The sequence below is a fragment of the Lycorma delicatula genome, chromosome 9 (genome assembly GCF_047948215.1).
Source record: "Lycorma delicatula isolate Av1 chromosome 9, ASM4794821v1, whole genome shotgun sequence".
Classification (NCBI taxonomy): domain Eukaryota; kingdom Metazoa; phylum Arthropoda; class Insecta; order Hemiptera; family Fulgoridae; genus Lycorma; species Lycorma delicatula.
The window spans coordinates 129390709-129417463 of NC_134463.1; the positions used below are offsets into that span (position 1 = coordinate 129390709).

Genomic DNA, 26755 nt, shown 5'->3' on the forward strand with positions numbered 1-26755 from the left:
ATAATACAGAAATTAAATGCAGATTACCAATTTAAAGATGTAATCTTTTAATTATAAAAGTGTAAATAACTTGATCCACAAAGTACAGAATAAAATTAAATTAGGTAGGATGGAACTTACCTTATATCAATATGTGTACACAACATTACTTTTATGATTTTCTTGCATCTTCAGTCGATCCAAAAAATTAATTGTAAATGTAAAATTGCCTATTATAAATACACAATATTAACAAGATAAAATCTTGATAAAATTTAAAATCAATTCAAATCAAAATGGAATTATTTAAATTTAAGATCTAAAATCAAATTAAAAGTTAAAAATACCATACATAAAAAAAATATGTTGTCAAATAATAAAAAAATATTAATTAAAACTTAAAATGATTAATACGTTGAAAAGAATGAGCGTGTATGTGCAGTTTGGCTAGCCAATATTATATTTCTCAAAATATAATATTGGTTAGCCAGACCAACACACACATATTTATCATTTTAACTTATAATATTTTTATTTATAGAATTTTTAACTTTTAATTTATTTTAAATTTAAAAGTAATTTTTTTTTGAAATTTTAATTCCATTTTGATTTGAATTGATTTTAAAGTTTATATATCCATAGTTTTAACAAATTTTGCTATATTGTATTTATCAAGATTTTATTTTGTTAATGTTCTGTATTTATAATATGCAATTCTAAGTGAACAATTAAAAGACGATCAACTGAAGATATGAGAAAATTGTGAAAGTACTCTTGTGTATATATAATAATGATCATAAAGGTAAGTGCTATCTTACCTAATTTAATTTTATTTTGTACTTGAGGGATCAAGTTGTTTATATTTGTATAATATACAGAGTTATAAGAGACTTAAAATTGAATTTAAAAAACCTTTTAATTATATAAACCGCTAAATTAATAATTGAAAAAAATTGTTAAAAACAAAATTATGTTTCAGCAAGTTGTAGGATAAAAACAAGTTTTCTATATTACTTTGAATTCTTTATGAAATTTTTTTTATATTAGCCCTCATTTAATCTAATTAAAATACTTTCTTTTTCTTTAATTTATTTTCTTGGAAAAAAAATTTTTATAGAATGAACTGATAAAAATTAAAATGTATAAAATATATTACAATTTTCGCTAAAAATAATCTTTGTGTATAAAACAAGAGCTTTGCTCTTATAGACAAATGTATTTGAGACATATACTTGTTAATATTATCGTTTTTTTTAATTGATAAAGTATGTAAAAATATTTTATTTTTTTAATTTAAAAAAACTTGTACATTAAGCACATAATAATTAAAAAAAATATATATATATTTCAAGCAACCATTTTAATTAAGACATCAGTTTGTAATTTGCTTACTAACATTTCAAGAAACAAATTATTTTAAGTTTTAAAAAAAAAATTAAATTAAAGTTAATTTACTCCTAACAGCAAATGTTTACATATAAGTAATGTTTGTATATAAAGCAGCTTTTCATTTGTTTTTTGCTAGTTTTAACCTAAATTTTATTTTGTGTACAGTTCCTTTTAATATTTTTTTTCTTATACAGCTGCTTAGGAGTAATATACTTACATTTTTAGAATTAAAATAAAAGCGTGTAATCTGCAACTTCACTCCCTGTGCAAATTAGATCATAGACATATGTTAATGACCATGTGGGTGCACACTAAGTTTTGTGCAGAGACCATGTGGGCAAAGCGCATGTCCATGTTTCAACTCTTGTAGGTCTAACAGGGACACTTGTACAGTGTATTTAAATGCAGTATTTAGTAGATCTGGGCCCTGGGGAATATAAAATGTTGGGTTGAAGAATTTATTTTTTATAACATTATATAAAATATAAGTTTTATATCATAAAATAAATTGTTTGTGGTAGTATAAGTGTATATTTTTGAGTCGTTTATGTAAGTTACTATAATTGAAATTTTGCAACCGTAAAGTAAGCTCAAAACAGCTGTGAACAATACAGAAGGCATGACACTAAATTTTAGGTTAGTGCTTATGTTACTGTTTTACAGTTGTATTATGTGTTTTGTTTGTTTATGATATTCATTCTGGGAGTAAGACTTTAAATTTAGGTTAGCGTTTCTTACACACCACGTTGGTCTAGTGATGAACGCATCTTCCCAAATCGGCTGATTTGGAAGTTGAGAGTTCCAGCATTCAAGTCCTAGTAAAGTCAGTTATTTTTACGTGGATTTGCATACTAGATCGTGGATATCGGTGTTCTTTGGTAGTTGGGTTTCAGTTAACCATACATCTCAGGAATGGTTGAACTGAGACTGTACAAGATTACACTCGTACATATCATCCTCATTCATCCTTTGAAGTATTGTCTGAAAGGTAATTACCAGAGGCTAAATAGTAAAAGAAAGAAGGTTAGTGTTTGTTACTGTTTTACAGCTGTACTATGTTTTTGATGTGTATGATATAATTATGGGGCATAAAGAATTATCTGATGAATATCTTCTATGGATTTTGGAAGACAGTGACTTTAATTGTAGTGAAATGACAGCTCCTTTGATAATTCAGATGTAGATCCCATATTTGAACCGGTTAAAGGCAAGGTACAAGTACTGATGAGATTATAATTTGGATAGGACAAGATCAAAAACCTACACCTGGGATTATTTTAGTAAAATGGTCTTCTATAAAAAGTGAAGTTCCGAATTTAAGCTGTATAAGTAGATATCACTGTGAGGCAATGTTACATTTCCTGCACGTTAATGATAATGAAAACTGACCACCAGGAGTCAGATTTTAAATAGGAAATTTCAACACATTAACACGCCAAAAGAAAAGGTCTATTGACAAGATGAATAGGTATATTTTGGGGCAGGTTAAGCTTCCACCAATACATCCCTGGGAAGAAACAAATACGGTGTTTTCAAACTTTGTGTAAGTAGAGACCAAACTTATTCAGTTGTTTATCTGATATGCCTTAGCCACAAGAACGGTGACTGAATTGATGGAACCCCTCCTGAATACAGGTAAAACCCTTTTTACTGCCAACTTTTACGCAAGTGTGGGGTTAGCACACGAACTAAATAATAGCCAGACATATTTAGTTTGTACCCTAAGGCAGAACCAGAAGCTTAATCTGAAGGCAGTCGCACATGCCAAATTGGAATGAAGCTTCAAAAGAGTAACACAAAAGTTGTAGGAAAGTGTAGGGATAAGCGTGACATCTTATTTCTGATAACCAAATCTATTCCAAAAATTATTGAAGTTCACACAAAAAGTGGTACTGTTTTGAAACTGTCAACTATAATTTAATACAGTACAGCTAAAGGATTTATTGATATTAACGATGAAAAAGTTTCCTATAGTTCTCTAGTACACTGTGGAATCAAATGGTATTGGAAAATTGTAATTGAACTGTTGACAAATACTGTTATAGTTGCCTTGGTTCAGTGGCATGTTACCCAATGGGCAAATGCCTACAGCCCTAAACACAAACCATGATCCAAATTCTACATTTTTCTCATAAAAAAATTGGGAAAATTCATAGTACTGTGTTGTAAATTGGGGGTGCACTTCCTTTGTACATAAGATTCAAGTTTTTAGTGTTCAAGGCTGTAAATAAGATGGCATTGACAACACACTACTAATAATTTGATTTTGTTTAAAAAAGAAATCGTCTTAAATTTAAATTTATTTTTACTCAATATTATCTAAAAAGAATATCTAATTATTTTTTTTTTATTTGGATAGCATTTTTTACAATATAATTAATATAATACTTACAATGACCAAGGTAGTTTGTCAAGCTGTTTTGGTTTCAATTTCTAACCTGTCATACATCAATTGGTATTAAAAATGTATATAATTATTAAAAAGTACTAATTTTATCTACTTTTCATGCAAATTCCAAAATTGAAACAACATTTTGAATAGATTGAAATTAATAAAGTGGTGTTTTTCAAATAAAAAAAAAAGTATGCATTTGTAAATTTCTCTCTAAACTTTTATACATATGGTAACTTATAATGTTTGTGCTTTGAGATTCAAAATTTAAATTACTAATTGTACATTATTTGAATTTATCAGTATCGCAGGGCCATGAAGAGAACTTAACCTGACCTAACAATTTGAGAACTTTGAACTGCACTTTTGTTTTTTATATGGAATTCCATATTGCAGTGATTAAATGCAACCAGCAAAAGTCTGCAAAATAGAAATTGTGATTGCAAACTGCTGTAAATCTTTTAAAAGCATTATCGTTTTATATTTCTGAAGATATTCGAAACAACAAGAGTTTCTTTAATAATGTTGAAACCGAATATGCTTCTCTTTGACAAACAATATGAAGTATGACTCACAGAAGAGGAGAAAAGTTAAAAGAAAATAACTCTACGATGAAAATAGAGATGATGCTGAAAATGTGCAATTAAGTGGCACACAAGATTTTATGGTAAATTGTTTAAATGTGATTTGCGACCAATTGGTGTCGGAAATTGAAAGATGTATAGCAGCTTATCAAAATATTTTAAGTTATTTTGTTGTTGTACTAATGTTAACTTGAAAGAAACTTCATCAGATGAATATGATGAATGAATTTATGAAAACATATTCAAGTGAGATTGAAAAGAAAGTTTTTAATCAAGTTTATAGCCCGCTTCTTGGAATTTGCCAGACATTAAGATTTAAATTCCTCAATATAAATATATGAAACCGTACAAAAAGGACTTAATATTTCCAAATGTTGAGGTAATTTTAACAATGTTTCTAACAATTGCAGCTTCAAATGCATCAGCAGAACGTTCTTTCAATGTCCTTTAAAGAATTAAGAAATAATTTGGGGCAGGATAAACGTCAAATTTATCTATATTATCTACTGAAACCAGTGATGGCTCATAGCTAAAATTAGTGGGGGTGCGGCTCCAGAAAACCTTTTTTGGGCCTTTTCAAGGCCATGGTTAAAATTTCTGTAAAATAAATGAGCAAAAAAAAATGAATCAAACAGAATAGCTGGAAGCAGGATAATAATCTAATTCTACACTTTATCACATTCAAGAATATGATATATTGTTTTTAAGCACAAAAATTTAGCAAAAAATGCCTGAAAAGTAAACATTTAAATAAATATTGCAATTATGTATGATTTAGATGTATGAAATGCTCTTTACATATCAATATGTGTAATTATTTACCAAATATTTTGTACTTTTATGTAAAAGGTTTTAACGGATGAAGGAGAATTTATTTCACTTTTTATGCAATAATAAATATGTAGATGTTTTTACAATTATTTTATTTTTTCCAACATGAAAATTATTTAGTTGGGGTTAGGCGCCCTGAAATTCTACTTTGCCCAAGGTCCCAACTAATTATAATGCACCACTGCCTTGGGTGTGTTCCAAGAAGTTACTGGAAAAAACCAGTATAACAAAATTTCGTGAAAGTGTTATTTGTGCCCTAATGAATTTAGTAAGTGAACCTAACCAAGTCATGAATATCAGCTACAGCATACTAAGAAAAAGACTCGAGGCAGGTGTTCAAAAAAAAATCTGAAAAACAAGGGCATCAATCCGTAATGAAAAATGCCAAAAAGGTATATTCTTTTTGTCCTGCTTGCTATAAAAATATCGCATATATATGTGTTTGTTGTTTTTTTGTCATTATTATAAATAAAAATATATAATTTTTATGTTTTTTGAACATAATTCTTTTCTATTAACTCAATAAAATGTAAAAAAAAAAAAAAAACATTTTTGGCTGTGACCCAATGTGGTGCACATGGTCACTGGTAAAGTTAATACTTTTTTTACTCAGACTGCATATACTAATTTGGTGCACAGGTTTTCTTTACATAAAACTACTTCCCAGTAATGTTTTGATCTAAGGAAATATTTTATAGAACTACCCTTTACCAAAATACAACAATAAACTGTCTTGGTCCAGGAGTAAATGTTAAAAATTTTGGGATGGTCATTAATGTGTTAAAAATGCAGTAATCTTCAGACTTCAAACTGCTGTAAGCTTCAGACTTTGTTTTATGAAACATTTAATAACAATTTTTTGGGAAAAAATAATTCACATGATGCAATATGTTTACATTAAAAGGCCAGTATGTTCATGTGTCGTATCCATATTAATCTTAAAATGTCTTACTTTTCCATAAACAATATATTACTGAAATAGAGGTAAATACTGAAATCTTACAAAAAGAGTGAAAAATACATTTTTTTTATATATTTACTTTAGCAACTACAAGCTAACCGCTCAATTACAGTTATTGAAAGATAACTTTACAGCATACGAAAACTGGCAAGCCTGACCGGGATCATGAATTACACAAATATATCTGGACAACTTTAATCTAACATAGTCGCTTACTGTAAAAATATAAACGATGATAAAAAAGAAATTAAAAAAAGTGAGTGCAATGGAGTATTCAAGATAAAAAACCAAATAATGATCCAGAAATGTTTAAGCTAAACTGTCCTGGCTGCATAAGATCAATACAGAATGAGATATATAAAAAATCTTTCTAACAATAATGGACTTAACAAAAACACTTTGTAGGTAGGTCATGTCAAGTTGACCACCTCATAGAAAAAAAATCATAAATACATCATACATTAATCTACATATTCTATAATCTAGAATATATTCTATATGTAGATATGAAAATACATATTCTATAATACAAAAAACAAGATCACAATTTAACATTGTGAAATACATTACAATATTTCGTTATAATTCATCCTCAATGGAATCGTTATAGGACAAATTAGTTATTTTGAGGTACTGCTTTGATCAAGTTTTAATTTGGTTTCCCAAGATTCAGCCTGGCAAATGTCACAGTTCTGTTTTTTATATATCTGTAAAACAGCATACCTACCCGTTCTTGACATGACATGACGTGACTTGCAGAATAAAAGATTTACTTATTCTTTCAAATACTTCAGGCTGTCACTGACAAAACTTAATTCATTTCTCAGAAAAAAAAAAATGTATTTATTAATACAACAATAGACTGATCGTCCCCAATAACAGATACTGTGAATTTACTGGTTAATAATAAACAATAGAATTAAGTATGAGTTCACACAGTACCACTAAATCTAATAACCGACTTCATTTAGATGTATGAAAAATAATTTTATTTTTAACTAAATTATTTAACTATTAAATTCTTAAAATAAACTGCAGACACATGATGTCAATTTATCAGTATAGATCATATTTCAGACATCCATACAAAATAATGCCTGAACAATTACAATGAGTAATAAATTTTATAACTAATGACTTGCTCTATTATGTTGTGTTTTGAACATTATTAAACAACATACTATGAATTTAGTGGATAATAATAAACTATTATAGTAAGTATAAAATTAAATCGAAACTGTATAGGTAAGGTAGTCTTTACGCCATATAAGCATTAATTAAATATAGTTTTTTACTATGTACCAGAAATTCACAATGAAATGATAAAACCAAGTAGTAATTTTGCTATTTAATTAGCGAGAGGTTTGTAATTAAACCTACCATGGAACTAAACATATAATTGAGCATAAGCTGACCTTTAAAATATTTCAACAATTATTATCGACTGATCCTTGAGTTTATGGCACCTGTTTATGTATATATTTTTGACAGAGTTGACTGTTACAACAATCACCTATTTATTACCTAACATCATTTAGTAGAAAGATAGATTTTAAACTTCATATAAAAAAAATTCGATAAATAAAATCACATAGCTAGGTGCAACCATTAACTTAGTTATGAATTATTAAAGGGATTCTACCTTCTTAAATATTAAGAATAAAAAAAAATGTCACACGTTATTATTACAATATGTATTCTGATCAAATTACCTAAATAGTAATGTGGACAGATAGTAAGAAAATAATACATTTTACATTATACACGGTTTTAACAGAATAATTTTACTCAGACATAATGTAATGTCAGAACATTCAACATATTAATTATAATAAACTACTGAAATAATGACCTTCACGGCTCGCAGACAAAACAACTTGGGAATTTAAAAATAATAACTTTTAATGTGTAAATTGTGTAAAATGTGAAAAAAATTGCATTTCTTTCATTCAGTCAATGTACATAAACAAAAACACAAAGATGCAAGAGCAGGAAATTTTAACTCGATTAGTAAGCTCCGTATATTAAATACATCACATCGAATATGAATAACTGTGTTATTCCACGGGTAAAAAGTAATAATCCAGTATTAACCTACGATGACTTTTAATAAGATAATTTACTTCGTTTTTAAATGAAAAGGAAAAACCTTGATGAGAGCAATATCACACGCTATAAAACTAATAAATAAAAAATTGAAACACAATTACTGGCTAAATTAACAAACAGAAGTCAATGCAGCTTTAAAATCCCAGCAAATCTACATTTTTAACGATTCATTGGTCATTAAAAATACCATATAACATTATTTTTTAAGGTAAAAACACATAACAGTAAATATATTTCAAAGAATACTCTTTCTTCTTTTTTTTTGTTTTTGCTGTGATCGTTGATGCATAACTATTTTAAATAGTAAACTAAAATGTATGTATTAGAACTATAGATAAATATCACAATCAAAACAAGTGTAAGGCAAAATAGTTTTTACAGTGTAATGAAGTTTTTGTTTTTAACACCTTTTAGCTACATTTTAAGAAGTTAAACTAATGTTATATTTTTAAGATAAAGATAATCGTAATATAAAATACATAAGCGAATAGAATTTTATGATTTACAATATAAACAAGTAATCTTTTAAATCTGAACTAGCTTCAGGATTGAACTTTTCAGTATGAACCGATTCAGGGCCCATATTCATGTAATACATGTAACTGTACATAGTTACATCCGCAGACTGACAATGAAGGATGAGTTTGTTGTTAATTACTAACTGAGAACAGAATCATAGCTGAGAACAGTACGGTGCCCATTAATATTAGAATATAACTGTTTCTACTAAACATCAAATTATTATCCTCTTATAGAAAAACATTGTCGCTAACTATCTACATCATTCCAAGCCACAAGCAAGCAAGGAAAAATTACATCATCGATAAAATTAAACACTGTTTAACAGTTTTACGGATTATAACAAAACCTTTTACAATATCAATACAGACTACAGCATGTTAAGTAGATGAGAAATAGGAAAGTCAAAAACCAAATAATAGGAGGAATAAGAATAAATCTAAAAGGAAGTGTTACATAAGAATTTTTTAAATTAAACAAGTTAATAAGGTTTCAAAAAAAAACGCTTTTAGATGAATTACAGAAGGAAGAAGTTACTGGAAAAATCTATTAAATTTACAAATGAAAAAAAATTAATTTTTTTTTTTTTTCTGAGATTCTGAGATTAAAACATTAACACAGGACAGTCAGGAAACGGTTACAGAAAAAAAGCCCAGTCACACTGATAGACAAAAAAAACCTTTTTAATGTTTCTCTAAGTGCGATACCATTACCTGAATTGCTTTTTTGCGTAAATTACAGATCTATGAAATACAATTTTTTTATAACCCTTTCTTTAAATAAATTACGCTTCCAAAAAAAATTAAGGTAAAATATCGATAAAATCTGTAAAATTTATAATTTTTCATGGCCATACCTATGTAAGAATGATTTCACTGATGCTTTTCTTTTATAAATAGCCTCAGGCACATACCGAATTAATGTCCAACAGTAATCGGCTAGCATGTTAGTATTCCATTTCCCTTTATAGCGGCTTCCCACCAGCGAAATGTCTTTGTGGAAACGTACACCGTGTTCATCACGTCTCCAAGGTTGTCCGGGAAAAAATCCAGATGTCAATGGAGGAAATGTATTTTTAAAGACATATTGCATCCCACAGCTCTGTATGAAGTAAGAAGTTGATTAACAATATCGTGGTAATTGTCGTATTTTTGTCTGCCGAGAAAAGTTTTGCAAACGTCTTTAAATGAACTACCGGGAATACCCCTCTTCATTGCTTTTACAAAATTTTTCATTAGTCCTGGCTTGATGCGGAGAGAGGATAAAAATATTTTGTTGGGTTCAACTAAGGGCTTATGAATAATATTTTTCCCATTTGGAGTTAATTTGTCTCGTTTCTGCCACTCTTTGGCGGAAGATGATAAAGTTTATCCCTAGCTCGACTGTCCCGTTCGCAAAGAAAACGCATGTACTCAGTATAGTCTAATTGCTAACAAAATAGCTGCAACTTTCAAATCACAATGTATGTTCCAGCTATGTTTTTTATAATTTATTTTTTCAAGAATGTCTTTCATCATATCGTATGTCTCTTTCAAATTAATACCACAAGCGATTGGTATCGAAGGATATTTGTTACCTTCCTTTAGTAGAACCACTTTTAAACTATACTTGGATGAATCTATGAAAAGGCGCAAGTCGTCAGGTTTGTGAACTTGTACTAAGTGCAACATAAGCTCATCAATATTTGGGCAATAAACCAAACTATTTTCATCGATAAAGTACTGAAAAAACTTCTTTTTGTCGGCTTTGAAAGCGAAATTTTTGCATTTTTTGAAGTAAATTTCAACCTTGCAGTCTTGATCCTAACAGTTCAGCTAGATTTTTTGATAAATTTAAATCCCTAACCGAGTAATTTAATTCACCTTGGCGTCTTCTTCAGTAGCGTCTGATTCTTTATTGCCGCTTTCGAAACATACATTCACAGGTGGCTGAGGAACCGGAATAATTTTACTGTGAGGTACAGGATACAGGCCTGATTGTAGATCGCAATGAAGGATATTTTACAGTACGTTTAGATTTTTTAAAAATTCCAGACACGCTCGTTAAACAAAAGTAACAATCGGTTACATGATCCTTTGGTTCACGCCAAACCATAGGTACACCAAATGCCAAAGCCTTACGTGTACCTTTCAGCCATCCTCTTAAATATACAGAATGATTAGTGCATACTGTATGAGGAGTCCGTGTCTTATCCTGATCACCGATTTTACACTGAAAGTACAAATGATTCTGGCTTCCGGCTTGAAGTACCGTATAAAAAGCACCGTTTCACAACATAAAGAGGGTACATTACTATTCGACTGAAACACCGGGTGCAACACGGGCCGTTGTAGACTTTAGACACTACGTGTCTGATGTTGGATGCAGTGTCGATTTCAAATTTTTTCCCAGCGTTTGCTATCGAATGCACTGTCACATCTTACGTTCAACGCCGGAACCGATGCGAATTCACTTTTTCGTGTACACCTGTCTGCGCGATAAAAGATCGCACAGTCGGCGTGGTCGCTGTAGCCACCGTTATATTTTCTTGCGCCTGTTAGTTGTCGAAGAAAAAAACATTCGACTACAAAACGGTGGGTGGAGCCGCTAAACTGGAATCGAGGAAGTTTATTAAAACACAGAGAGCGAGTTTTTAGAACCCGATAAATACGTCGGATGCTGCGAAGCGTGTGCTCATTGCCGCACACATAGTGCGACCAAAGTTTGAAGACATCAGACACACGGTACGAGAAAAGGTCTAATAAAGCGCGTAAGGTTCAAGATGCGCCGGCTACGCCGCTTTCTCTGACGGATACCCTTACCGTATCCGTCAGTTCTTTACGTCGAACGGTAGAAAAATGTTAAGGGTTGATCGCTTATTGACGATCAGCTGCGTTTCAATCGAGTCGGCATCTGCTAATAAGCGAGCCTATTTGAACACGGCCACCAAAAACTACTTCACCATTTACTTTCACTAGTAAGCCCGGTACGGGGATTTTGTTATTCCTCGGAATGTTGTCAAAACTGACCCGCGACTCGCATCGGATCCCCCCTTACGACAATTATGTTATGGCATTTAAGGAACGTAAAAACACAGGGCTAAATAAGGGAATTTAAATAAAATTAAACGATTACGATTATCAATTTTTATTAATATAGCCGTATTTATTTATATCGTACCACGGCTCTTAGAAATGATTTAGGCAATAATATAATTATTTAATAAACATTACGACTCCTATTATCTTTATCGTAAATTCAAAAGAGATACTCCTTACGTAATAATAATAATATTTCAGTTAATAAAATTACATAACACGTTTTGATTTAAATCGATTGAACGTCTGATATTTCCGTTTAATATAACATTATACAGTATACTACTATATGTATATATAAGATGAATAACATAATTTATCGCATTAAAAAATCTACTGAAATACGAACCAACGACTCGCCTCGTACGATAATAAATACATATTAATAAATGATAACAGCATTTTAATCGGCCATTAAAAAAACAAAAAATCTTTACATAGTCCAAGAAGAAATCTAAATGACTTTCAAAGGAAAAACGGAAGAAATAAACTTCTCATTTATTTACGAAAAAATGTAAAAAAAAAAAACCATTGTACATCGGTTATTTTATTAAAATATTTTAGATCGGATTAAAAACTATTCTTTTCTAAATTATTTTAGTAAGAAATCATTTTTAAAGTAAGAAACGTGTAGTAAATTACCTTTACAAAATATAGAAGTGATTCTTAATTATCTCTATCTCTTAAAATGCGATTTTCTAACTCGATATTAAATAATCCCCGTCCCAAAAAAATATATATATAAATAAAATGTAAACAGTAAGTATCGTTTACAGCGACATCGGATGTAGTGACCGAAGACTTTTGTCTTGGTTGGTTTAGTATGCTGTTAATACACGAATACAGTACGTATATTATTTATAATTACGTATCGGTTATTATGACTTTTTTCTAATGCGTTGTAACATTTTATCGCTTACAACGACGGACGTAAGTGACTTGTCAGTAACGTAGTATATCTACATTGTAGCTACAGAAATATTTTGAAAGTTAAAACGAGTCGCCTTTTCCTTTTTATCTGCATATGTACTATATTTCTTGTTTTTTTACTTTCTTCCTGTACCAGATTATTGTAAACCGAAACAGCCACCGCAGTCGGTTGAAATTGTAATTAATCTTTTCCTGTAAGCGTAGCGCATCGTTACGGTACAGTATTTTATTTTACCTACCCTGTGTAATTCATTTATAGCGATTTAATTACGACTTTGAGAAAAACATTCACGATAGAGGAAGAGGCGCACATTATCTGGCGGTTAGGAAACGGTGAAACTAATAAGGATATCGCCCAAGAATTAGGCGTAGGTCGTTCGACAATATCGGCGATATGGAAGAACCGTGAAAAATTAAGAAAACGTTTGAAACAAATTCTATGAAATCAAAAAAATTACAGCTTAGTCGACATAATGATGCGGACCAAGCGCCGTTAAAACGGTTTATATATCAGAGGGCTAGTGATATCCCTACTGGCGGCCCTATATTGCTAACTAAGGCGAACAATTTTTTTGAAAAATTCGGTAAACCGCGTGAAATAAGTTCAGCTTGGATGCAACGGTTCCGTCAGCGTCACGATATTGTGTCGGGGAAAATAAGAGGCGAGGCCGCAGCAGCTCCAACCGGCGTGTCAGAAAATCGACTACAAACTATTTGGCCGCTACAAAAAAACACCCGATTTTACAAACGACATACGATTTAGATCAAAAAAAGGAAATGAAAATAAGTATTCCGGATGCTGTAATTACGCGAGAAAGATCACGGATGAGGTTTCTGCATAAAAATGGCTGACTATAAAAAATTTCTTTCGACATGCAGGATTTTACTTACGCGGCACGTGAAGAAGATTGTTTAGCGGAACGGGGCAGTAGTCTGCAAAACCGATAGTCAAACGCATCGTTTGAAGATTATCAAGAGGTCAACAAAGATTTAAAAACGCAAGAAACCGTAACAGATGATGATGTAATGTAGAAATAGACGGGGACGTAGGTAATAACAAGGAAGGTAACGATGAAGACATCAACCCGCCAAATCTTCCGGAAGTTTTAGCGGCAATGAAACCGTTTGCCGGTTTCTCGGTTTTACAGAAATAGCTAATAAAGAAACAAAGAGTTTGTTTTGATTTAGGAAAGAATCTTCAAAAACCTTATTACAACATGAAATGTTCGAAACAAACCAAAACAACCGACATTTTACAGAATCAGTGATTTTACAATTTTTCTCTACCTTTTATTATCTTATTTTCTATCTTTTCTAGTTTCTTATTTTCTATCTTCTTTTACTCTACTGTATTTTTATTAATTGTTGCATTTTTTTTAATATTATTTTATTACGGAAATAAATTATTTTACTGTATTACAATACCCGTGTTGATGGCACGTTAAAGTAGTACCACTAGGCTACCTAAATATCGGTTATTGTGACTATCGGTTATAATGACCTAAATTCGTCAGTTTCTTGGAGGTCACTATAAACGATATTTACTGTATATTATGTATGGAGAGAGAGAGAGAGAGAGAAAGAATGAGTGAAGTATATGTAGGTTAACAAACAAACATGGATTTTAATAACCCTCAATGAATTTTGTCCCTGATTTTAAGTACGATAAAAACTTATGTTTTTGACTTGAAATTAGAAGGAGTTTCTCAATTCGATCCGTAAATAGGCTATATACTCGTAATAATATTAACGAAGAATTAAAAAAATTAACTTAACCTTGTTTTTATATTACGAGTACGCAGGCTCGCTATGACAGTCACCGATTCTTAAAAAATAACATCACCGACTCTATCAAACCACCAGAGAACATAACTGTTTTCGTGTAACTAGACGCAATACTTCGGTTTACGAGAAAGTCTTATTACGCTTTCGACGCCATTTTTAATAAATTACCAAACTATTTAAATAATATTCTCACCGATTTATTTAAAATATACTCAAAGATTTTGTTATATTAAAAAAAAAAACAATATCACTCCTCAGTGAATTTTTATGTAATACTAATCAAATAAAAATAAACCCTTGAATTTGTCGCATCTCGTTTGTGTTTATAAATATGCATTCAAATAGTTTTCATCAACGTCTTCTTTTTATCCGTAGAACAGCATACATATCCGTTCCTGACGTAATGTACATATCGTATAATCGCTTATCGATCGGAATAAAAAAAATTGTTTATTCAATGGAGTGTTGGACCGGTGAACATCGCTGGTTTTTCATTAATTCTACGACAACGGCTACACGACGTTTGTTTTGAACCCTCTTCAATATCCTTCGGAACGACGCGGTTTGGTCGAATTGAAACATCTGGATGCGGAATTTTTTCTGGTAAACGAAAGAATCTACGTACATCTGAAAACATACATTCCGTAAAAACTGCGATGATACGCGGCTTCAAAAACCGTACGACTGCCGGTAGTCCGTTTTCACTCGGCTCGTCGTATCGATCGAAAAATACAACGGTAATAAAACGCGTAAAAAGCCAGTACATAATACTAAACGCACCGTACAGTGTGTTTATAGCAACCTCCGGAATAATCGATACGTATATATTCGAGAACATTGACGGAACGCTGTTATTCTCGCGTCAGAATACTTCCAAACGATTGAAGAATTTTTGCCTCTCCAAATAGCGGAGAAATAAGACATCGATCGAGGAGAAACGGGACGGCGACTAGGCGACCGATAAATGCGGTTAAACTATCGTTTCTAGAATCGGGGAGACTCTGCTTTGTGAAAATGTCGAATCTTGAGAGCAAAGGAATATCACCGAGGAATTTTACTAGTAAATAATTGAAATCTCTATTGACGGCGTGAGTTGCGGAAAAACGCTTAGTTTTTTTTTAAATTTAACTTCGTCGGTGATAAGAGGTATTATCTTTTAATTATTAATTTTTTTTTATTAATTATACGAACTCGTTTTCACTATAGTCGATAAAATATTTTTATTTTAATACGATTTGGTTATTTTTTTTTTGTACGAAAGAGCGGAATCAAAAACTGTGGTCATTAGCCCGGTGGAAATCGGTAGCGTACGAACAGATGCCGTGCCTGATCCGGCATACGAACCCAAAACTTTCGTACGAAAGTTTTATTTTTTACTCCTTTTAAACTGATTTTATGCTGTTATTTTTTGTTAAGTTTATTATATTTTACGGTAAAAACAATTTAGAAAGATAATTTCATAATATTTAACGGTTTATAAATTTTAATATCGACGATCGAAAAACAAAATATCATATAATAGATATAAACTTTAAATAACAAGCTCATTATACTTTTTAGTAACAGCATAGCGCATTCGCACGCGCATCAGCCTGTTTTCATAAAAGAATTTAAATATATGTTTTATACTGTTACCGAATTGTAGTACTTAGCTCTTACAAACGATCTTTAATCTACATAAAAATTTCAAAATTTTATTTTACAATTTTTTTTTTTTAACTCTAACAGGAAATTTTACAGTTACTAGGTTTTGTTCCGAGTTAATGGGAACAGAACGGTTAATTTTTTTTACCCGTTAAATACTGTAAATCTGTCTTGTGATCGGTACATAATACGGATCGCCGAAGGAATGAATGGTTATGTTACTTCACGGATGAAAAAGGGACCGCATCGCCGTTTTCAAGCACGGATCAAGGGAAACGGTACTATAAACTTCATTAAAACAGTATCACAAAATACGCAAATAATTAAAAACAGAAAATTCTTGCGCAGTTCTGCAAGATCTTTCGGTTATTTTAATTTGTTTCCTTTGAAAAAGAATCGCTCATTCTAATATAAAATTTCACCAAAAAAAAAGAAAAATTGGATCCGTAAAAAATAGTTACGCTTCAAAAAAGCACTACAACAAGTTTCAACTCGCCCACCACTGTGACTCGCTCCACAAGCGCATTAGAAAAATGTACCGCTACCACTCAACATATCAGCTTTTTTTCTACTTTATATTAAGCGTAACTCAAGAACGTCACGGCCAATCTTCATCAGATTTTCACACGCACAACTTTTTACGTTACTACAGCGTATCTGAATTTCAGTGAAATCGATCGAGTAGTTTTGGAGATTTTCTAACCGCAAAATTTTTTATACATAGGACTATATATAAGGAAACCCGATTTTAAGTAAACGGTATTTTTCGGTATTCGGTTTTCGGTATTTTCATATCTTAAAACGTAAAGAAATTTCATCCCCCCCCCCACAATTTAAACCATGCGACTGAAAGTAATACCGTACTTTTCTTAAAAAAAACCGGTAAAAATAATGCGATTAAAATCCATATTATTTCTTTAAATAAATACAAGAAATAATATTAAAGTAAATACAAAATATAAAAACTACCTACAAAATATTTCACGATTCCAAGGTTTTTTTAAATATTTTTTAATAAGTATTATTTAAAAATTCTTCGACGTAGTAATGTCGTTTTTGTATAATAATATCTTTCAACCGTATTTTAAATAAATCGGTGGGGATATTAATACTTTATTAGAAACCGTGTCGGATGTACAATAAGCCCAAGTTATACGAAAAATACTTGCGTTGCCCGGTCGCGTAGAGGCGTTTATTATTATTTTTTAAGAATAAGAGACTTAATATTTTTTATCCGAGTCAGGTGTACCGTACCTATCGATCGATAACGCGATGTATATAATTACTAGACGATTCGAATGAAATTTATTTTGTCGATTTTTAAATTGAAAACAGAAAGACAATTTATTTAAAATTAAATAAATAATTTTATCTCTTACGATCGCGCGGCAACATTATTCTGTCGGACAGAAAAGAAGAAGTCGTCGAGGTTATAATATACGTACGTATAACCCAAAGTCACCGACCAAAAACAGGCCATTTTGACCCTGACCTCGATTACAAAGCGGCGTGTGAGAGGACAGCACTGCAGTAGCAATATTCAGCGGTATTATCGCATACATACAGTACGGTTATGCATCGTACAGATGTTGTCACCGGCTATGAGACGTAACGGATGTCATTTTTATGGATATCATTTTTAAACCGCTCTCGCAGTATAAATAGATAATAACACGGCGGTATATAAGATAGTCGTAACGTTAATTAAATCGCACTTCTAACCGGCAGTAGGGCCCGTTAATTTTCACTTCAAACATACGTCACTCTATCCCCAAAATTATAGTTACCTTCTACCGACCTACGATTAAAATAAAAAAACAGATTATTTTTATATCGATTCGAAATTTACGATCGATAAAATAAACCGAATTAATTCAAAGCAGTTATACGGTTCGAAAAATAAACCAAGAACGATAAAAAAAAATACCCGATAATAAATTCGCTACGCTTTGGCGGCGCTAAAAAGCTAAGCTGTTTTTCGAAAACCGTTTTTTTTTCCGAACCGTTTCAAGACTTTCCCTTACATCTGTTTTCATTTTAAATATTATTTAAAGAAAATAAATTAACCCTTTAACGCGTTTTGCCGTATAAGGTACGCGTGCATGATTACAACCCTAAATGCGTTCGCCGAACGGTGTACGCACTTTGACATGCCGTCATATGCTCCTGTCCGGTGTTTTCAAAAGGAACTTAACTGAACTGATCTAGATGCAGGTTTCTTATGGAGTTAATTTTACGTATTTCATGTTTTGCATTAACGATATTACGTGATATTCTATTCTACCGTTCGAAATAAACTTCTGCACATCGAGTTCTGCGTCTGACCGGTTACCGTTTACCGTCTTCTACCGTGACGGTCTTCTACTGTCTGTACGTGTATCTGTGTTTGCAATTTGTTGGCGTGGGGTTTTGTTTGAGTTTTTTAAATTAAAATAAATATTTTTCTGTTGACAATATATATATATATATATATTTTACGATAGATAGCGCATTTTAGTGAACTGTTTTTTTTTTTTTTTTGGGGGGGGGTATGAACCCACCGGGTTGGTCTAGTGGTGAACGCGTCTTCCCAAATCAGCTGATTTGGAAGTCGAGAGTTTCAGCGTTCAAGTCCTAGTAAAGTCAGTTATTTTTATACGGATTTGAATACTAGATCGTAGATATCGGTGTTCATTGGTGGTCGGGTTTCAATTAACCACACATTTCAGGAACGGTCGAACTGAGTCTGTACAAGACTACACTCATACATATCATCCTCATTCAATCCTGTGAAGTATTATCTGAAAGGTAATTACCGAAGGCTAAACAGGAAAGAGATAGAAGACGGTGGGTTACAATGAACAAAGAAACAAAAGGGTTAAAAAATTAAAGTATCGAGTTACACACCCCGCATAGGAGATATGAAATGTTAAATCGGGTATGATTTTAGTAATAATTTTACCGAAAATTGTTACGCAAAATTTTCAGTAAATATATTTTTACGTCATGTCTATTAGTGAAATAACAAAAACTTCTACGACTATTCTACAAGTTGAAAATACAGATTTAAACGTGATCCCGTTATCATTTTTTCGAGATTTTCGCGTTTAATTTTCAATAACTTTTTATAAACCGGCCGGCCGTACGTACTCTTTCAAAGAAAGCAACAAACTTTTAACCAACGACGTCATTCTGAAACCCATTTGGACGTAGACAATACAGCTACGAGGAAGAGCGACACTGAGGTCATACAACGCTTACGAATAAATCGGCGAGAATCATTACACAGCCACCACGGTTTCCACGGAAGGAAGAAATTCATTACTAACTGAAAGGTACGCGAAGAAACCGAGCGATTCGGTTCACGTTACAAATAACGACTAGGTAATCGTATAAACTATATAGCGCTGAATCTCCTAGGCGACAGCGAAGATGACCGGCGACTCAAACGCTTTAAGTGCTGGACCCGGGGAAGTCTGAGAAACTCTCGGGCTGTGACGACATCCCTTACGCGATAAAAATCTTTTGAATGCCTGATGAAAGGGTCTAAATTCCTTTCGTAAGCGAATTATGTTTCCGCTTTGTTTGTCTTTTCTTTTGTCTTTTAGTAATAATGTTTGATTTTTTGTTTTTTGTTTCGGTCTTAAGGTTTCGGTTAAGGTTTTTGTACTCTTTACGAAGTGAATTTGTTCAAGTGCATTTATGGAAACGAATATTGTTTTACGTACTTATATATTATCTTACATTTGAACCATCGTCTTACGTTCGAATGTAAGTTTTATTGATGGGATTCATCGGAAACCCCTCATCAATCGTTTACTGTAATTCTACTTACTTATTGGAACCGACTGTAAATAAACGAATTGTGATACAAAAAACAAAAATCAGAGAAAAAGGTTTCAACGTCTATTCTACGATGAGTTGCAAAAATAGTATCAAATTACACACCTTCCAAATTTTTTTTGCAAAATCTTTAATACACCTTTATACGCAAGTCATGTATTCTGTGAAAGAACTAGTGTATTCAAAAACCGTGTAAATCTTGCGTATTCACCGACGAGTTACGAAAAAAGGATTAAATACGTCTCCCTACTCCTTTTTCCAAATATTCGCATTTAATTTAAACTACCTTAAACTTGAAGGGAAAAGTTTCATTATCATTTTTATTATTAAATAAAAAAATAAAAAAAAACAAAAAAACAAGTCCCAAATTTTGAAGTTTCGTGCGATGAAAGTGAAAAAAATTAGACACATTGAACGATACATTATTAAAAGGGGTGAAACTTTTGGAAATTTTATCTAAACTACGATGCTAACTCTTATTTATTCAGAAGCATGCATATGTAGTAATCGTGGTACCGATACGACTATTTTTAAGTGATTTTAAAACTTTACTTAAATTCATTACAAAATATTCGTGAATTATAAAGCACTTGAAGGCCAACATATATGTTAGGTAATTGTACTGAGAATGTCCTTGTGCGATTACTATTTCCGGTTGATATTCTAAAGAAAAAAAAATTGTACGCTTGCATCTTTTAAGGACGAGGCAAATATTTTTGTAGACTACGCTGAACGTTGCTTTTCAGTAAAAGGCGAAATTGAAAACTTCACAAATTTTTCCATTCCCGGAAAATTTGTACATTTTTAGTACGATAAATGCCTTAAAATAAAAGTATCCAATCCGATGATATTTACCGAAAAGCAGCGATACATATATACGTACGAACGTACAGTTGCCGCCAAGTAACATAGAGCTTGGTGGATTACCACCCCGCGTAAAAACATGTCCCTCGCTCTTAGTAATTCCCTTACCAAATAATTGTTCTATTTTTAACCGATGAATGCAACAGTTTTGAAATGAAATACGGTCCGCTAATTCTGCACTGTACATTGAAAAACGTAATAACGGATGCCAAAATACTATCTACTTCTAATTACACGGTAAAGATTGCGATAGATGGTTATTATTGTAACTTTAATACTTACTGGAAAATTAATTATCCGTTTATTTCTCGGCTAGAACGCTCTCCTCGCTGCCATCACTATCTTCGGTGTAATTGTCACTATTATCACTGTCGCTATATAAAAAGAATCTTTCAAAGAATCTATTAACGGTTCTCGGCTCCAATATTATTTACCTTCCATTTTTTTTACCTTTTCACAGTAAGGTTTTCAGTGTTGGTCGCTCATCGAATTCATTTTATCTTCACACGGTTTCTGTACTTCTGACATCTTAAACGTTGTATTGTGGCTCACAACATATCGTTTTACCTATGATCATGCCATCTCGATCGGATTTAAAGTTCAGGTACTACTTCAGAGGATGAATAATGATGATATGTATGAGAGTAAATGAAGTGTAGTCTTGTACGGTCTCAGTCGACCGTTCCTGAGATGTGTGGTTAATTGAAACCCAACCGCCACAGAAAATCCGTATAAAAATAACTGACTTTACACTGACTTTACTTGACTTTACTTGACTTTACTGACTTTACTTGAACGCTGGAACTCTCGACTTCCAAATCTGATGATTTGGGAAGATGCGTTTAGAATAAGCCCGTTACACCTCCGATGTGAATTATAATTATGCGTTCACCTATATTTATCGGTAAATGAAGTCCTGCACCGCTGTCGCCAGTCCATGATTTTGCCGTCGGATGAGATGATAAAACATAGAATTCATCTAACTACACGATCCCCCGGTTACGTTTTCTAAAATCATTGATCGCCTGCAAATATGAAATCCATTTTTACTTAATATCGTGTTTTTCAACTAAAATTTCCCTTTCGTTTTCTCATTTTGCGCCACTTAAAACAAATTCTTTCAAGAACCTTCTTAAATTAGCTTCACCGCTGTTAAAATTAATTTTAATTTTCAATTCGTTGCAGAGTTCGTAAACTGTTGGCAACTCCCCTGTATTTGAGTGAAATTCACTCGCAGATTCGTCTAACTACACGTTTATCAAAATCATCTAATCCCCGGACACGGTTAAACGTTTCTTTTTCGGGATAACGAATAAACATTCTGGTCCCTCGGATCGAATAAAATCTATTTTTTCTTTTCTTAGGATTTTAACCTGAGTCCTGGAAATGCCCCAGGCTGGAGTTCTTGTTTCACGCTTCTGTACTGGGATTAAATGGTTATCGTTTTTTAATTTTCCTACAGTTAAAGATTCTTTATTCACGAAACCGTACACGTTGTTTACTATTTCGCGCAACTCCCTTCGAAGTTTTTTTGATTTTCACAATAGGCTTAAATTCAGCCATAACTATTCGCACAACAACGATCCGCTTTAAAAAGTTTGAACCGTAAACCACCGTAAAAACATTTTACAAAATATCGTATCGTACATTAAATGACTACGTAACAAAATACACGACACACGCCAAAAGAACCGTACCCAGAGGCGGAATCACGGAATTGAAGTTTACATACACGAAGAGAAAAAGAGAAACAAAAATAAAATAAGATAACAATAACTTTTTCGTATTTGAAACACGATGTCGCTTTCTTAATACTGTAAATACACAAAAATGTAACAGGGCATCGCGTTTATGCTACTAAGAGATGACTAATCACGGTATGCCAATGCTTCAGAGAACAATAGTATAGCAGTGACGTGTGGGCTGATCATCCAAGCTCGCCTTTACGTGGCGGCTAATGTTCATCGTGAAAGGTTTGTTGTTTTTATTTTAATCCACTTCCTATGGTATGGTATGCACCATACTTTCCCTTTTGGGAAAGTAATATCGCCTTTCATATTTTTATAACCGTATCGGTTTATTTTTCGGAAAAATATGGATAATTCGAATCCGCACGCTTTGCATTTTAAAAATATACAGATTTTTATTACTTAATCGAAAAGCTATTCTTCAAATATGCGAAATTAATATAAAAACATTTGTTAAAAAAAAATTATTTTCTTCACATTCTAATCTTTTTTCGTTTTCGAATGAAATTTCAACAAAAGAAAATACTTTGCTGACATATTTAAGTACTTCATCCTCTAAAAGAATTAATTTAGTACCGCAAATCCAAAAGCTTTTTCCGTTAAATCAAAGTATTTTTTTATTCTTTTTTTATGAAACAGCGGGTATCAACAGCTACGGTCGTTAGCCGGGAGAAAGTCGGTAGCGTATGAAAAGATGCCGCGCCTGACCGGGATTCGAACAAGGGACCTTCGCACGAAATAATGAGAAGCTATCTACTCGGCCGCGGAGGTCAGCATTTTTTGTAGTATTATTTAAGCTTAGTATTATGTATTCCGTAATTAAAAATAATATTACAGGTGATCTGATGTATTTAAAATAAAAATTTAACTAAATATTTGGCTCCGGTACGGTCGATGTAGTCGCAAGACGATGCCAACACGTTAACTTTTAGCCGCTGCACGTAGTCTTTTATTACTACGTAATCTCTACACGAATTTCTTTTCATCTTTGGGAAATGAAAAATGTTGCAAGTTCCGAAATCTATATTGTAATCGAATTTTACCAAACGGAGCAAAACTTCTACGAAGTTATCTAGTTTAAAAAATCACAAAATTCGGTTTTCTGTTACTATTATAAAATATTTGGCGTACAGAATTCCCGGCTTAATAATGAAAGCGGTTGTAAGGATCGGCAACATTTGAGTCGTATACTGAAAGTACATGAGACCGGTTCCACGCGTATTAAGCATCGTTCAAAATATAGCGAACTTCAGATTCTTTAATTACAACAAAGATTATAAGAAATTGAAAAAAAATTTACATAATACAATTTTTACCAAAACAGTGTATATCTTTCAGTGTAAACCGGTATAAATCATCGCTAGATTCGATTCTGTAACGGAAGAACACTCCCCTCGCATTTGAACCTCACAAAAAAAACGTCGTTCTTTATTTAGGTGATAAAATACAAAATGAAATCATACATAGAGTTTCTGAAGCTGTTAAAAAAAAATTGTAGAAATGGTCATAGCAAAATATTTTTCATCGATTCTTGAAACTACACCGGATATAAAAACGTAGATCAGTTATTTATTGTTATTAGATTTGTCATTTAAAATAAAAACACAAATTTCATCAGAAATTCGCCAACACGTTTTGGGTTTTCAACCTGTAGATCAGCTCACGCATTGAATTTTGTACCTATAAAATTCAATGCGTGCTGATAGTGATAAAATATCGTGTGAAACTGTACATTTTTCTGGGGTAATAGAGGAATAATATATTTATTTCCCATTATCTATAAAACGTTAGGCTAATAAACAAAATAAAAAAATAAAAGTGTATTTAATTTAAAACATCTTTCTACTACTACACGGGAAATTAGAATGAACGCTATGAAACCTCTTAAATATAAATCAAAGAAATTCACCAAACTCTCTGAACCAACGGAAGAACGTTTGAAAGGTATCAATCGATAAGAGTTTTGATATCGACTTGATAAGAATTCCAAAAGACAATTTAATTTCAAAAATTTGTTCCTTCAATTTCTTTGCCGGGTACGAAATTTTAAACCTTGTAAATGTTGTCAGCAAAATCCGACATTTGAAATCGAAAACATTATTCTAATGGTGTCCGATGTCTTCGAAGAAGGCTAAGACAGGGCGGAATATACTAATGGTAATGTCTTTCGAGGCATTCGCATCAGTGGCATCTCACTGAGGCCGGTTGATGACTGTGGAATTTGATCGGTTCGTGGGCTAGAAGATGTCCTCCGATTAAGTCGATGATGGCTAGGAACGGAAGGGTGGTGTGGCAACCGGACATGTCACAAGCCGGATGTTCTTCTCTCTCGGGAGGAAATAGAGATGGTCTTAGAAGGACCTGACGGAAAGGTTAACAGCGGCTTTTATGGATGCCGCTGAGCATTCTATTCCCCGCAGTTCTGGTCGAAAGAGGTTGGCCCCTTGGTGGAATACGGAATTATCTAATATGAAGAGGGATTATCTGTAGTTTACGGAGGGACTCTCAACGTGAGGAGCGGCGGGCAGTTCTTATTGGAGAATACAGGGATCGGCGATCCAACTATTTTCAAAAGTCCGGACGGCCAAGAGGGGCTCGTGGCATTCCCTGGAACGACCAGGGAAACAAGGATCCTGGGGAGTCGTGTATAGGGTTCTAGGACATAAACGTAGAAAAGATGTTCTTCTGTCCGCTCTCTCGACCCGGCAAGGCGGTTCGGATATTTCCGGAATTTTACGCAGACTACTAGACGATCTTCTGCCTGGTGATAGCGAAGCTGGAGAGACCGCATACCATCTTCGGGTACGGCGTGAGGTCGCTCAGTTTCGCGGGGATGCATTATCTGTGGAGATTGCTGAGGCCGAGGTGCGTCGGGCTATCTGTAGTCTTGGTAGAGGTAAGGCGCCTGGCTTTGATGGACTGACGGCTGAGGTTCGCTCGGTTGGAGTTAACGTGAGAATTATCACACGCGTATTTAATAAATTACTGTTTGACGGGTTCTTCCCAGTGTGCTGGAAGAAAGCGATTGTAAAACTGTTGGGAGGCGACAGGGATTCGACCGTTAGTTCATCATATCGTCCCTGACGCTGATACCGGTTATCGGCAATATGTTTGAAAAGGTGTTGTATCTTCGTATAAATGATAGGTTGGCCTCGCGTTGGTTGCTGATGAAATACTGGTACGGGTTTCACCCCGAAAGGGATCGTACTTCGTATAATGAGTGTGGTGTCGGCCAATGACGCGAAATGTGTCTTGGGGAAATTTCCTAGACATATCCGGGGCGTTTAACAACCTGTGGTGGCCTCTCATTTTCCAGTTACATGGGGCGAGGATGAATTGAAAATGAACTGCGGGTGTTAAAAAGTAATTTCAGTCATCGGGATGTGTTGCACCACGAGGGCAGCCATGAATCTGTGGTCTCTTTTCACGAGCAGAGATTGCGTTGTATAAAGTATTTTTCAGTGCTATTTTTGAGCTAGTGATCAAGTGTGTACCTTCCCCAGTTTCACGATCTTGCTGTCTGAGAACTGATATAACGGTTTTGCGCCCTAATTTTTAGACGATTCATAATCCTTTTCACGGGGATTCAGAGATTTTGGCGCAGGATTTGTTCGAGCATCCGCCTCATCGCGGCAAAAAGAGTTGCAACGACAGCTGGTCGCAAGTCCCTGTTACGAGCAAAGGGACCTTTACCCTTAGGCCTGCTCGCGCACTTTTAGAGCGAGGGCCGTAATCTAACTGTGTGTTGATCTTTGATTTCACACATTTGATCCAGTAGCGGCGAAGAAGTGCAAAGAGTTACAGGAGAATACGAAGGTCTCCAGCTGCCCGTGCCTCGCTGCGAGTAGTCGCCATGCTTGTGGGCTTATGCCCAATATCTGTGATAGAAGGAATACAGCGAACATTTTGTTGTATACTGTTAGGTCAGGACATCTCCGACCATAGCAGATGTTAATGAGGTAGGTAGGAAGCCTAGCGGAGGAGGGTGACGGGGCTTATTCCTTCGACCTCCACGAACACTGGTTCCGACAACGGTAGTTCAGAAGTAAATATAGCGATAACCACCCGGGAGGGCATGAACCCACTTATTGAAGAGTTTTTGCAAGTCGGGGACAGGCCTG

General features: G+C 33.3%; 1 protein-coding gene across 5 annotated transcripts in view; it reads right to left on the reverse strand.

The window, feature by feature from the left end:
* The window catches only part of Vha100-2 (V-type ATPase subunit a family protein Vha100-2), a 314412-nt gene that overhangs the window by 116094 nt on the left and 171563 nt on the right, over positions 1 to 26755 (reverse strand). The window lies entirely within an intron of this gene.